Consider the following 14,752-nt stretch of genomic DNA (forward strand, 5'->3'; position numbering starts at 1 on the left):
TTTAGATTGGAGTTGTCAAAATGGAACAATTTTTTTCAGTTAAAAGTGAAAACATGAAACACATGTTCATCACAATAAAATCGCAATACACATATAATCATTGTTTCAACTGTGCCTTAACCCCTTGATGTCAATAATACGTAAATATACGTTCCTACTGCACATACCCCGTGGAGTAGGAATGTATATCTACATTCCTGACTTCAAGTGTCACTGTCATTATAACTTTCAATATCTAAATCAACAGTAGATGTGATATAAAGCAAGTTTGCAATTTACATTCATTATTTTTGTTGTTGTTAAGATGCTGTAAAACAAAGCTGAACTTACCAGAAATCCAGGTCCAGTCTCCTGAAGGCAGATTTTCTGACTTGTGCTGTTTGAAAAAAACTGACTAAACACAGGAAATCTGGCCAGTACTGAGGATCACGGCTTAATGTGTCCATCAATCACATGACTGCCTTCTCTCTGTGAGCGCTCAGATAGCCTGGGATACACAGGACTTCCTGTTTTCTGACTGTTCCCTGTTTTTAGAGAAAAAAAGAGTCAGAAAACATAAAGTGCCGTGTTCTTCATGATAACTAAAAAAAAATAATGAATGTAAAGTGCAAACTTTCTTTATATCACATCTACTTTTGGTTTAGATTTTGAAAGTTACAACGACAGGTGCACTTTCAGGGGCTAACTGAAGTGGGAGCGCTGCAGTGAGAGCAGCCCCGCACACATAAAGCAGCTGCGATCCCGCAACTGCCTGTCATTAATCCCTTAAATGTCGCGATCTATAACGATTGCAGCGTTTAAGGCTCCCAGGTCCTGAGCGCTTGTACCAACGGGCGGGGGTAAGTCACTTACCTCCATCCTGTCGGATGGGTAATCTATGCTCTCAGGCAGACTCTATAAACAGATCGCCGATAACACTGATCTATGCTATGGGATAGCATAGATCAGTACATACAATCCAATGATTGCATGTTTTACAGTGAACAAAAGGGTTTAAAAAAGTGTCATTAATGAGAAATTTAAGTATTAAAAAAACCTTATAAACCCCCTCCCAATAAAAGTTTAAAATAACCCCTAGCCCATTATAAAAATATAAAATAAATAAACATATTATATATCTTGCGTGCGGAATTATATAATCTAATAAAATATAACATAATTGTTCCCATGTAGTGAATGGTGTAAACGGAAAAAAACCAAGATTGCTGATTTTTTTAAAATTATATATCCCAAAAAAAATTATAAAAAGGGCTGAAAATTTTTCTGCTACACCAATATAATATTAATAAAAACTAGAGATCATTGCGCAAAAAATTACACCCCAACCAGCCCTGTAGGTGTACATATACAAAGATATAGCAGATCTCCCCTACACTACAGTCTATATGTATTATAAGAACTGAGAAGGGGATGTAGTGTTAATGTAATAATACTGGGTTCTAGTTACGAACACAACACCTATATAGAAACAACTGAACCTCCATAACTTGTAAACATATCAAAAAATACTTTATTAGATAAAAAGCACATACATTTAAAAATCGTACAACACAGTGAACTGCGACTGAGAAAATACGTTAAAAACCAACAGGAAAAACATACAGATGAGGGGTACTACTGTCAGGCAATGTTTAGAGAGTTGATCAGGAACCCAATACAATTCATTGGTATATTACCATAAGCTCACCCTGAATCAACTCTATCAACACAAAAATTATACAAAAATGAGTTGTCTTACCCAAATGGATATGATGTACCAGCCGGACAGTTGCCCCCACCCCAACGCACGTTTCGGTGAACAACCTTTATCAAGGTGATAAAGGTTGTTCACCGAAACGTGCGTTGGGGTGGGGGCAACTGTCCGGCTGGTACATCATATCCATTTGGGTAAGACAACTCATTTTTGTATAATTTTTGTGTTGATAGAGTTGATTCAGGGTGAGCTTATGGTAATATACCAATGAATTGTATTGGGTTCCTGATCAACTCTCTAAACATTGCCTGACAGTAGTACCCCTCATCTGTATGTTTTTCCTGTTGGTTTTTAACGTATTTTCTCAGTCGCAGTTCACTGTGTTGTACGATTTTTAAATGTATGTGCTTTTTATCTAATAAAGTATTTTTTGATATGTTTACAAGTTATGGAGGTTCAGTTGTTTCTATACAGCCCTGTAGGTGGAAAAATAAAAGCGCTTTGGCTCTAAGAAGGCGGGGAGGAACATTGCATGAATCTGACCTGGACATCCGTGCATCAATGGGCTCGGTCTTGAAGGGGTTAAGGAGTAACTCTACCCAAAACTAAAGTTTTGGCAATGAGAATAGTTATTGTGTCAGTCCTTCCCACACACTTTGTAATATGCATATTTGAGGTTCTCCAAGATAAGAAAAGCAAGAAAACAGAATAGCAATATTTAACAAGGTACTAGTATCAAGTATCAAAAAGACTGTAAGATTTAAATATTCCATGAAAATCCATTATTGAAAGAATAAAGAATAAAAACTATGTAAAGCAAATTGTTCTATTTCCTGAAAGTATAGGATGACCTGTAATACAATGACAGCATCTTTCTCCAAATCACCATTGACTTTCTTTTTTTTTTTCTTTTTTTTTCTTTTTTTCAAAACCATTTGGACGAGAAAAAAAAAATCACATAAGCCTCTTAATCCCTGAATAATAACATTTGGTGATTAGAAGATTTGCTGAAAGCTTCAATAGCTGGCACAGTTCCAGTGGCCGATTTCCTGTGTAATAAACATAATTTAAGCATGCTGCTTGATCAATTATTTATGAGACAGATATGTAAAGGGATAGGTAGACAGACAGACAGAGACAGACAGACAGACAGACAGACAGATAGATAGACATGCAACCTTCGACTGAGAGCCGAGCCAGGTGCTACTTGTGATGGAAACAGTAGAATGAGGTACCACAGACTGGGCTATGGTCCCAAAGCCTTGTCGCAGTTTATTAGGGGCCCGCATAGGTATTCTCTGTCCTTTATTATGGGCTATGTCAGGTCTGCTGCGGCATGCAGGAAATGTCTAATGAAGTATAGACATTGAGGGCAGGTGTAAATTATATTATAAGGATATGACTAATGGTGTGTTTACACAGAGAGATTTTTGAAGCCAAAGCCAGGAATGAATTTGAAAACAGGATAGATCCCAGTCTTTCCTTTATGACCAGTTCTGTTTATAGTCTGTGCCTGGCTTTGGCTTCTGTCAGATAAATCTCTCTGTATAAATGCACCCTAAGTGGTAACAATAATAACAATTCCTCTTTTACTTCTTCCATTCTTTTGCACAGTAGCAATTCAGGATTTGTAAGTGCAGATTTTCATGATATATGATTTTCATTATTTGAATATACCACACAATTTTTTCGCTACACCCTGTGAAATATGGGGGCCCCTCCACACCCTAGTTTTATTGCTCAGCTGCACAGAAAGGTTGGGGACTACACTATCACAATCTCCTACAAAGGGGCACAGGCTGTGTCGCTAACTGGCTCTAAGCAGAATACTTTTGTTAACTCCTGTAGTTCCTTTCTGTTTCTACAGTTCCCAGCTGCAGGGTGTAGAGTGACTTTCATTACCTCACTGGCCACACTCACTTAACCAGGCCTTGCTGGAAGCCATTCAGGTCCTTGTAACAAGGCTTTATACCCTCCATCTTATCCTTGTAGTTCTCTTGAATGTTACAATTATATTCTGACTTTTTAGGTGGTAAAGTAGGCAGGTAACATCACTTCGGGGAGGGTGCCTCCTGGTCAAACACAGCCAAGTTTCAATATGTAAGCATAGAGAGTGCTATATCGCAGTCCACTCACCTGGTAGGGTCGTACAACGAATATAGGCACAACTCTACGTACAGCATAAGTAGGGCACCGCAGCAACGCTATCAATCATCCGTACCAACAGTAGGAGCAATCAATGAGAGAGGGTATGTTCCTTAGAGGACCACAGGAACCTCATAAGATCTACTATATGGCAGAGCCCAGGTAAATAACCATATTAGGTAAAAAAAAAAACCTGCATTAGAACCACAACGGTGGGAGCGGTATCATATAGTCCCCCTCAGACTAATGTCAGGATAGGGTACTTTTATTGATCATTGCAACATGTATTGGCACCTAATTCCAAAGGTGCCTTTTTTAAAGCATGCTTGAGAAAGTTACCTTTGGAATTAGATGCCGAAACGCGTTGTGACGAGCTGGAGACAATACTCATTTTGTAGTTCTCCAATTTATTTCCTGTTAGGATGAAGAACACAAACCACGCTGAAGCCAGTATTATTAGTGATAACACTATATTAGAAAGAATTAGTCTTGGGGTCGTTTTATTTAAATACAATTTTCTGATACCAGATAACCACAATTATTTTTGAAAAATGCATGGACAATATACATTTTTATTTTAGAGCTATCTGAAAGAAATTAAATGTCACCATTTTATTCAGGAAAGTTTTAAGCAAAGTTTAAATTTTGTATCAGAGAAAATAAAATTTGAACCATTGCAATATTTTGAATCAAATACCAAATTTGAAGTTTCTCACATTTTAAAATGTTTCAGATAAACTTTTTTTATATTCTCAAGTAATCTCAACTTTAGTAACCAAATTTTTAAATTAAGGAAGGCTTGATTTTAATGCCAACTTAAATAGCCTATTTCCTGCTCCCGATCCTTATAGGCTGTGAATCTGCAGCTGTCATTTTTGCAATGAAGGAATCTTTTGTTTCACTGATAAGTGGCACATTGTTCAGCTTTCAGGTGCCCAGAACAAAACATATAATGGAATACAATCTGTGTCTGGGAACAAAAAATGTATGTTCCAGACTACATTCAGGTAAACTTCCTATTTCTATATAAGCTACACAATCGTGATGTGTTATTTATAGTAAAATTCATGTTTTTCACTCTTTTAGCCATTGATTTATACACTTTATTTTATATGTCTGGTCTTTCACAATTTTAAATTATTATTGCTGCATTTCAGTCATGTTAGAAGTGACAATCTGTACAGAGGCTAAGTAGTGCAAGCTCTCGAGGGGTGCCAACAAACCACTTTGCTGTGAGTAGTGTATATGGATAGAGAACGCAGTCAGAAACATCGATTGCTGGCAGAAAAAGACCACTTGGTCCATCTAGTCTATGGGGGGGATTTATCAAACTGGTGTAAAGTAGAATTGTCTTAGTTGATCCTAGCAACCAATCAGATTCCAGTTTTCACTCCTCACAGGTTCTTTAAATGAATGAAAGGTGGGATCTGATTGGTATGTTTAAAGCGACTCTGTACCCATAATCTGACCCCCCCCCCCCCCCCTAAACCACTTGTACCTTCGGATAGCTGCTTTTAATCCAAGATCTGTCCTGGGGTCCGTTTGGCAGGTGATGCTGTTATTGTCCTAAACTTTTAAACTGGCCAACGGGCGTGGCCTAGATTGTGTATGCATTAGACTGGCACAACCTCTCTATCCCTCCTCGCCGCCCTCTTCATCATTAGGAATGCTCCAGGCAGATTGCCTCCTATTCGTCAGCTGTGTGAATACTTAACATGGTCTGGATCATTAATCACCTGTGCAATGTTCAGACAGGAGTAAATGTTTCAGTGGCATTCCTAATGATGAAGAGGGTGGGGAGGAGGAACAGAGGGGTGGTGCAAAGTTAGGGCACAGAAAATCCCTTCTGGGCACGGGGCTGACAGTTTAAAAGTTGATTTTAGGACAATAATTGTATCCCCTGCCGAACGGACTCCAGGACAGATCTTTGATTAAAAGTAGCTATCTGAAGGTACAAGTGGTTTGGGGGAGTCAGATTGTGGGTACAGAGTCGCTTTAAATTCATTGTAGATTTACCTTCTACATCTGCTAGAAGCTTGTTCCAAGCATCTACTACTTGTTTCTGACCTTTCCCCCAACTAATCTCAGATTATGCCCTCTTGTTCTGTCCTTATTTAGTCCTTTCATATATTTAAAGGTTTAGATCAGGGGTCCTCAGCCTGGTCAGACCTCCTAACCGCCTCGGATCCGTTCCGGGACGGACCGGATCCGGGGCGGTTAGGAGGTCCTGCTCCCCACCGCACTGCCTCCCGCTCCATAGGCGTACTGTCCTTAGGTTGCAGTACGCCTGTGGGGCTCGGGGCAGTGTCGGTCCGGCCCCCGGCTGATACGCGCTCTTTGGGGACGTCCCGGGGATTCCCCAGCAGATCGCGCACCAGTTACCTCAGTGTACGCCGCCGGCCTGCTCTGCCGGAAGTACAGGCCGGCGGCGTACACTGAGGTCACTGGTGCGCGCTCTGCTGGGAAATCCCCGGGACATCCCTACAGAGCGCGTATCAGCCGGGGGCCGAACCGACAGGAGAAGAGAAGACAGGCGCAGCGGGGAAGCGAGGTGCTAGGTGAGTTGTGGCTTGTTTGTTTTCTTTTGTCTGGGGGCCATCTATAAGGGGAGAGCGCACAGGGGGGCTATATACTACAGGGGGAGAGCACAGGGGGCTATATACTACTGGGGGGAGATCATAGGGGGTTATATACTACTTTGGGAAAGCACAGGGGGGCTATATACTTCTGGGGGGAGAACACAGGGGACCTATATACTACTGGGGAGACCTCACAGGGGGCTATATACTACAGGGGGAGAGCACAGGGGGCTATATACTACTGGGGGAGATCACAGGGGGCTATATACTACAGGGGGAGAGCACAGGGGGCCTATATATACTACTGGGGGGACCTCACAGGGGGCTATATACTACAGGGGGAAAGCACAGGGGTGCTATTTACTACTGGGGGAGCTCACAGGGGGCTATATACTACTGGGGGAGCTTACAAGGGGCTATATACTACAGGGGGAGAGCACAGGGGCTATATACTACTGGGGGAGCTCACAAGGGGCTATATACTACAGGGGGAGAGCACAGGGGGCTATATACTACTTGGGGAGCTTACAGGGGGGCTATATACTACAGGGGGAGAGCACAGGGGGCTATATACTACTGGGGGGAGCTCACAGGGGGGCTATATACTACTGGGGGAGCTCACAGGGGGGCTATATACTACTGGGGGGAGCTCACAGGGAGGCTATATACTACTGGGGGGAGCTTTTAGGGAGGCTATATACTACTGGGGGGAGCTCACAGGGGGCTATATACTACAGGGGGAGAGCACAGGGGGCTATATACAACTAGGGGGGAGCTCACAGGGGGCTATATACTACAGGGGGAGAGTGCACAGGGGGGGCTATATACTACTGGGGGAGCAACAGGGGGCTATACACTACTGGGGGAGAGCGCACAGGGGGGCTATACACTACTGGGGGAGCAACGGGGGGGCTATATACCAGGGCACCTAATATCAAAGGGCTGGTAAAAGAGAAAAAATGCCAGTTTTCCCGCTAATAAGCAGCAATTCTGTATGTAAATAGTTGAACGTTTGTGAAACGATGTTCAGCTCGGACCTTCACCTGACTATAGACCCCGGTAAGTGGACCTTCACTAAAAGTTGTTGAGTACCCCTGGTTTAGATCATATCCCCCTTTCCCTTCTTTCCTCCAGACTATACAGATTTAGATCATTAAAAGGGTATTCTTTTCTCCCCCTTTTTACCTCCATGCTGCACTGAGTCCTTCCTCGTTTTGGCCGGACAGGCTTTTTCTAATTAATTAATGCCTCAGGCCAGTAAACATGAACGCTCCCGAAACTGTTATGGAAAATATTCATAGCTGCATCGGGACATGCAGCAGCCCCAGTAAAAATGTTTACCAAAAATGTACAAAGATCAACATACCTTCTCAATTCCACTCACCAGATGGCTAAAGAGCTTCCCCTGGTGGTGTTTGGGGAAGTATTTGCCAAAACCCAACATGAATCTAAGCAGGACACGTATAAGTGCCGATTGCACATCTGCAATATGTTCCATAAATCTTATTAGCGTTTAGTACTTCCCACATATTGCAGGTTGCAACTGAAGCACTGGGCAAGGTAAACCACATAACAGTTACTACAATTCCTTAACAATTTAATGTTGAATTCCTGTCCAGTGCTAACAGCAGGGGCGGAACTACCGCCGTAGCAGCCGTAGCGGCTGCTACAGGGCCCCTAGCATCGGGGGGCCCGTGGCCTGGGCCCCCGGAGCTTACTGCCTACAACACCCGGTGGCCGAGCGGGCCTCCCGGGTGTTCAGTGTTCTGATTGACAGCGCGAGAACCCATAGGCTTCCCGCCCTGTCAATCACTCTTGTGACCGCAAGCAGCATTTGCTTGCGATCACAAGAGTGTTGCCCCCGCCCCCGACAGATCAGCAGCTTCCAGGTGAAGTCCCGGGCAGTGACATCACTGAGGTCAGTGTGCGTCGCGGCGGCTGGGACTTCCGGTACAGGAAGTGACGCGCACCCTGTACCGGAAGTCCCAGCCGCCGCGGCACACACTGAGCTCAGTGGTTGCGCTCCCCGGGACTGGAAGCTGCTGATCTGTCGGGTGCAGATGAAGAGAGAAGAAGAGGCCTGCGACCGACGGGGGATCGTGTGGTTAGGTGAGTTGTGAGTTTTTTTATTTTTATCAGAGGGGAACACTGGGGGCTGTATATATATGGGGGATGCACAGCACTAGGGGCTGTATATATATATATATATATATTTATATATATATATATATATATATATATATATATATATATATATATACAGCCCCTAGTGCTGTGCATCCCCTATATATATATATATATATATATACAGCCCATAGTGCTGTGCATCCCACATATATATATATATATATATATATATATATATATATATATACAGCCCATAGTGCTGTGCATCCCACATATATATATATATATATATATATATATATTATAATATGGGGGATGCACAGCACTAGGGGCTGTATATATATATATATATATATATATATATATACAGCCCCTAGTGCTATGCATCCCCCATATATATATATATATATATATATATATATATATATATATATATATATATATATATATATAGGGGATGCACAGCACTAGGGGCTGTGTATATATATATATATATATATATAATATGGGGGATGAACAGCACTAGGGGCTGTATATATATATATATATATATATATATATATATATATATAATTTTTTTTTATATATATATATATATATATATATATATATATATATATATACAGCCCCTAGTGCTGTGCATCCCCCATATAGATATATAGATATATATATATATATATATATATATATATATATGGGGGATGCACAATACTGGGGGCTGTATATATATATGGGGGAGGCACAGCACTGGGGGTTGTATATATATATGGGAGAGGCACAGCACTGGGGGCTGTATATTTGGGGGAGGGACAGCACTGGGGGCTATATATATAGGGGAGGCACAGCACTGGGGGCTGTATATATGGGGGAGGCACAGCACTGGGGGCTGTATATATAGGGGAGGGACAGCACTGGGGGCTATATATATGGGGTAGGCACAGCACTGCGGGCTATATATATATATGGGGGAGGCACAATACTGGGGGCTGTATATATATGAGGAGGCACAGCACTGGGGGCTATATATATGGGGGAGGCACAGCACTGGGGGCTATATATATGGGGGAGGCACAGCACTGGGGGCTATATATATGGGGGAGGCACAGCACTGGGGGCAATATATATGGGGGAGGCACAGCACTGGGGGTTATATATATGGGGGAGGGACAACACTGGGGGCTATATGGGGGAGGCTCAACACTGGGGGCTGCATATAAGGGGGAGGCACAACACTGGGGGCTATATATATATATAGGGAGGCACAACACTTGGGGCTATATATATATGGGGGAGGGACAACACTTGGGGCTATATATATGGGGGAGGGAAAACACTGGGGGCTATATATATGGGGAGGGACAACACTGGGGGCAATTTGTAAGGGGAACAACACAGGGGGCAATCTATAAGGAGGACGTCACAAAGCAGGCATCTATAAGGGTAACTACACTGCGGGATGTATATAATAGGGCATGCGCAGTGGGGGGGGGGTATTTATTTTAGTGGACTAAACAGAGGGGTCATCTATAAGGGGACTACACAGAGGGGGCCATATACTACAGGGCAGGGATAGGGAACCTTGGCTCTCCAGCTGTTTAAAAACTACAGCTTTAGCTTTGACTGTCTACACATGATGGGAGTTGTAGTTTTGAAACAGCTGGAGAGCCGAGGTTCCCTACCCCTGGTATAGGGGATGCACAGAGGTTGTCATCTACTATAAACACAGAGGGGCTCTCTACTATATTAGATGCACACAGGGCCATCTATGTGGAAGACTGAACAAGGGACTATCTATAAGGAGCCAGGGCTACCCACTGAAAGAGGGCTTAAAGGGGCCAAAACAGATGTGCAGTGTGTATAGAGATGAGGATGGTGCCAGAGTGAGGAGCCTAATATGTCTGTCTGGCAGATTCTGTGGATTCGTGGCTCGGAGAAGTTCTCATAATGGCCCAGGACAGATGGAGAAGAAGATGAAAAGGGAAGAACTCCGATCAGAGAAGACGTCCCCTGTGAGTCACTAAATATATTTACACTGTAATTTATATGTAGTACAGACCCTGTGTAGAGCTGGGTGTGTTGAGGGTGTAGTGGTCGGTTGAGGGGGGGGGCCCAATTAAAAGTTTGCTATGGGGCCCAGCCATTTCTAGTTACGCCCCCGGCTAACAGACCGAAATACAGTTTGTTTTTCTGAGAACAATTCGTTGTATGTCTTTGAACTGGAAACTAGTTTAAGACCATGTCAGTCAGCGTTTGGAGCATTCCTCCCCTTTTCCTCATGCTTTTTTTTTTTTTTTTTACTGTATATCACATTAATACATCTTGCATTTTATATTATCCCTAAAATTCTAATAAAACGACACTTCTTACAATAATATGAATGTGGCATATAAATAATGAAATGGTACGTCTTTTAGGAAACAGTGTATCCTACACATTGGGCGAAGTCAACGTTTCAGCATAATCACCGATAAAAAGTTAGTAAAATCTTACTGAAAACAAATAGGCCGGCCACACACAGAACTAGTGACATGAATGAGAGCTTTGCCACCGAGCATGAAGTAGTTAGAGGCACTTAAGTCTTACAAAAAGAGCTTCTATTTAAGCAAATAATAATAATCAAGATGGGACTTGTTGGGATGTTTTAAAACAATTGTTGCCATGTTATCATCTTCTTGTCTTTTAATCGATGAGTTTGTCTTCCACATTGTAAGAACCATTCTACAGTATATGAAATCCTGTGATATAGATACCTAGAATTTGTAGGTGTAATAAGAAAACAAAGAAACAGCAGCAGCACCGAAAGAAAGGGGTTACATTAGGCACTGGCTCAAGGATTGTAGATACATAGACAAGGCTTTCTATTTCTCTGCTGCACACAGCAGTAGTTAATTTCTGCCCGATATCCTGTGTTCTGTCTTGGTCTTTAAGTTACTCCAGACTAAATGAGCCTAACAACAGACAGTAAACAGAAGAAAAAGAGACACCTAGTGGCCAAGACTTTAGAGCTTTAGACTTTAAAAAATTTTAAACAATGGCAGAAATGTTGATTTATTATTCTGTTTTCCTGCAAAAAGGAAATTATACTGCATCCTTAAAGGGGTCCAACCATTTTTAGAAGCTGGCATCTGGCAAGGACAGCGAAATTTCATCAGGAGTATGAACTTACCTCTTCCCGTGTTCGTGTCACGACTCAGATGATGGACAGTCCATCAGTCGAGACAGGCCTTTTTCCCCAAGTTATGATGTCATCACAACTCGGGGGAAAATGCCTTCCAGTGAGGGTCCTGAGGCCAGACCAGCCACTCACCGCAGGCACGGGGAGAGGTAAGTACTCCTGATCAAATTCCCCCCTGCCTCTGCCAGCTGCCAGATTTTAAAAATGGCTTAAATTCTCCTTTAGGGTGCCTTGACACCTACCACCTATCCACAGCGGATCTCACTTCTGCGGATTCGAAGCGAGAACCGCTGTAGATCTGGTATCAATTCACCCCTATGATAGCACATATGCGCAGCGGGATTGAAATCCCGCTGTGAATATGTGCTTTAACTCCCTGGTGCCCGCAGCCCCGCCGTCGCATCCCCGACGCATCCCCCCCATCCCGGCCACATCCCCCCATCAGCCCACCCCCTGCCCGCCGCCGCCCGCATCCCACCGCCGAGAGCATACAGTACCTGCTCGGCGGCGCGGCTGCAGTGAGGCTGCCGGCTCCGGTCCCGCTCAGATCAGCTGAGCGGGACGGAAGCCAGGAGCCTCACTGCAGCCGCGCCACCGAGCAGGTAATGTATGCTCGCGGCGGCGGGCCGGAGATGGGCTGATGGGGGAATGTGGCCGGGATGGGGGGGGGGATGTCAATCCCGCTGCGAATATGTGCTATCATAGGGGTGAATTGATACCGGATCCGCAGCGGTTCTCGCTTCGAATCCGCAGAAGTGAGATCCGTTGTGGATCTGGTAGGGGTGAAGGCACCCTAAAGGTGTTAAAACTATAATATCAAAACACATGGGTGAGGCTCAATCAACATTAAACCATACAACAAATCAAAAGTTTTACACATTTACACAAGTGCACCTCATCTTTTAAGAGAATTGTACATGGAACAGTTTTTTATATATACTTACACAAATGTTTCATGTGCCCTCTGTTCTTCAAAAAACAAGACTAAGGGTGGGGTTATCAAGACCGACATGTGCTTCGCAAGTCTTAAAAATCCTCCATGGCATAGATTTCACTAACGATTTATCTGTGGTTGCACATAAATCACGCAAATATTTGCCCTCTGTGCTGCATAAGCATCATTATAAATCCCCCCTCCCCCCCCCCCCCCCCCAAGTATATTGGGGGAAGATTTTTAATTTTGTGTCAGATGTAGATGGCCAAATGTTAAAAAAAAATTCATGTTTTTGTGTTGTGGAAAAACCTTTAGCAGTCTGCACTGCTCATTACAAGGGGGCAGGAATGGATGGGTACACATTGAATGGTGTGGCCTCTGCCCAAGCCACATTTATTACAATTTACAGGAAGGGACTATCTAGTATGCTGATGCTCAATGCCTTTGCACATCTTATGTGCTTTGGATACACACTATTCATAGTTACAATTAAGGGTCAGTGCCTATCCGAAACATTTAGAATGTGAATCTTTTCACAATGAACTGTTTTTGCATCACTATAGATTGGTTGTGTACTCCATATACTGTACCAAGGTGAGCTGACACAAAGGATTGATGTATCAATATTGTTTGGCTATATCAACTATAGAAGTCTTCAGGTGGCCCCTGGCTGTTGTGATAACCAAACAACACTCTCACAATGCAATGGATAGGCAGGACCAGCTTCTATCATCTAATTCCGCTTCTATCATCTAATTCCCTAGATGCAGCAGTCTCTATTGACCCTGCATCTAAGGGTTAAATGACAAGCATTGAAATGATTGGCAGTGACAGTGACAATTCTATCAATTAAAATGTGCTGGCATCCATCACGTACAACACCAGTTCAGCTATGTCCTGTTGATGAATACAGCATACACTGCACTATTGGAGACAGTGCTAGACCCCGCTGATGATGCACCATTATTAATAAATCCCCCACAATCTTTTTACCCTTGAACAATGTAAATAATATAATATATCGGATAATAAATATCTGATAAATAAACAAGTAAAAACACATTCACAGTCTGTCTTGTACGTTGCTTTCGTGCAAAATGTTATGTAACGTAATCTTGTTTTTTAGACCACCTTGCAAGCTGCTTTAAGTGTAACACAATTCTTAAAAAAAAAGTGAAGTTTGCGTTTAAAGGTTAATAATTTGGCTAACCTGCCCACCCTCACAACATAAACACATAATGAGCCTGGGATGAAACTGGCAGGTACTGGAGGAGCATTTGACTGAATCACTATGCCATGGCTTTTCTGCTAAGCTTCTCTAATTTCTAAATTACTATCCTGTCATTCTTTGATCTGTGAGTGTCTGTCACATCTGACTCTTATAAATCCCTGAGTTTGCAAGAGAATTTTCGAAGCATGCGAATAGCACGAATGTAAAGTATGCAAAGGTAAATCAGACTTTTAACTGTCTCCAAAAAGAATTCCAGCTAAGTTAAAGGTCAAAGGAGTGTGAACTGACAGTCATCTAGCTGCACAGAACACTTCAACCCTGGTAACATTACACTTGCTACATAAAGTGGATCACTAAGCTCAAGTGCTCCCTTAAAGCCACCATCTGGTTCTCTAAATGTAACATTGCATCTGGACCGTATAGTTAATACAGTGGTACCTTGGTTCTCAAACTGCTTGATTCTCAAACTGCTTGGAACTCAAACTGTATTTTCAAGGAAAGTTTGCTTTGGTTCTCAAACTCTTGCTCGGTTCTCAAACACTTTTCGGGCCCCCAGTCTTGAAGTACTCGGTATCTGAATGTTTTTGTGAGCGTGGATGGTGGGTTGTACCTGGTGAGTTTAGCACTGGAGAGGCTTCACATACAGTACAGTACTGTATAATATTGCTGGAGTGCATATACAGTACAGTAGTAGTACAGTCAGTGCACCACCATCTCCCATCCATTACAGTGCTGGGATAGGGGGCACTGTACAGTAAAGAATGAATAAAGATTTAGTAACTACTGTAGTATAATTGCTGGTTTTGTTGAATGTTTCTTATGTAAAATGTACTGTACAGTATATAGTGCTGCTCTGTAATGTCCTGTA

This window comes from Dendropsophus ebraccatus, chromosome 7 (assembly GCF_027789765.1).
Source record: "Dendropsophus ebraccatus isolate aDenEbr1 chromosome 7, aDenEbr1.pat, whole genome shotgun sequence".
NCBI classification, from domain to species: domain Eukaryota; kingdom Metazoa; phylum Chordata; class Amphibia; order Anura; family Hylidae; genus Dendropsophus; species Dendropsophus ebraccatus.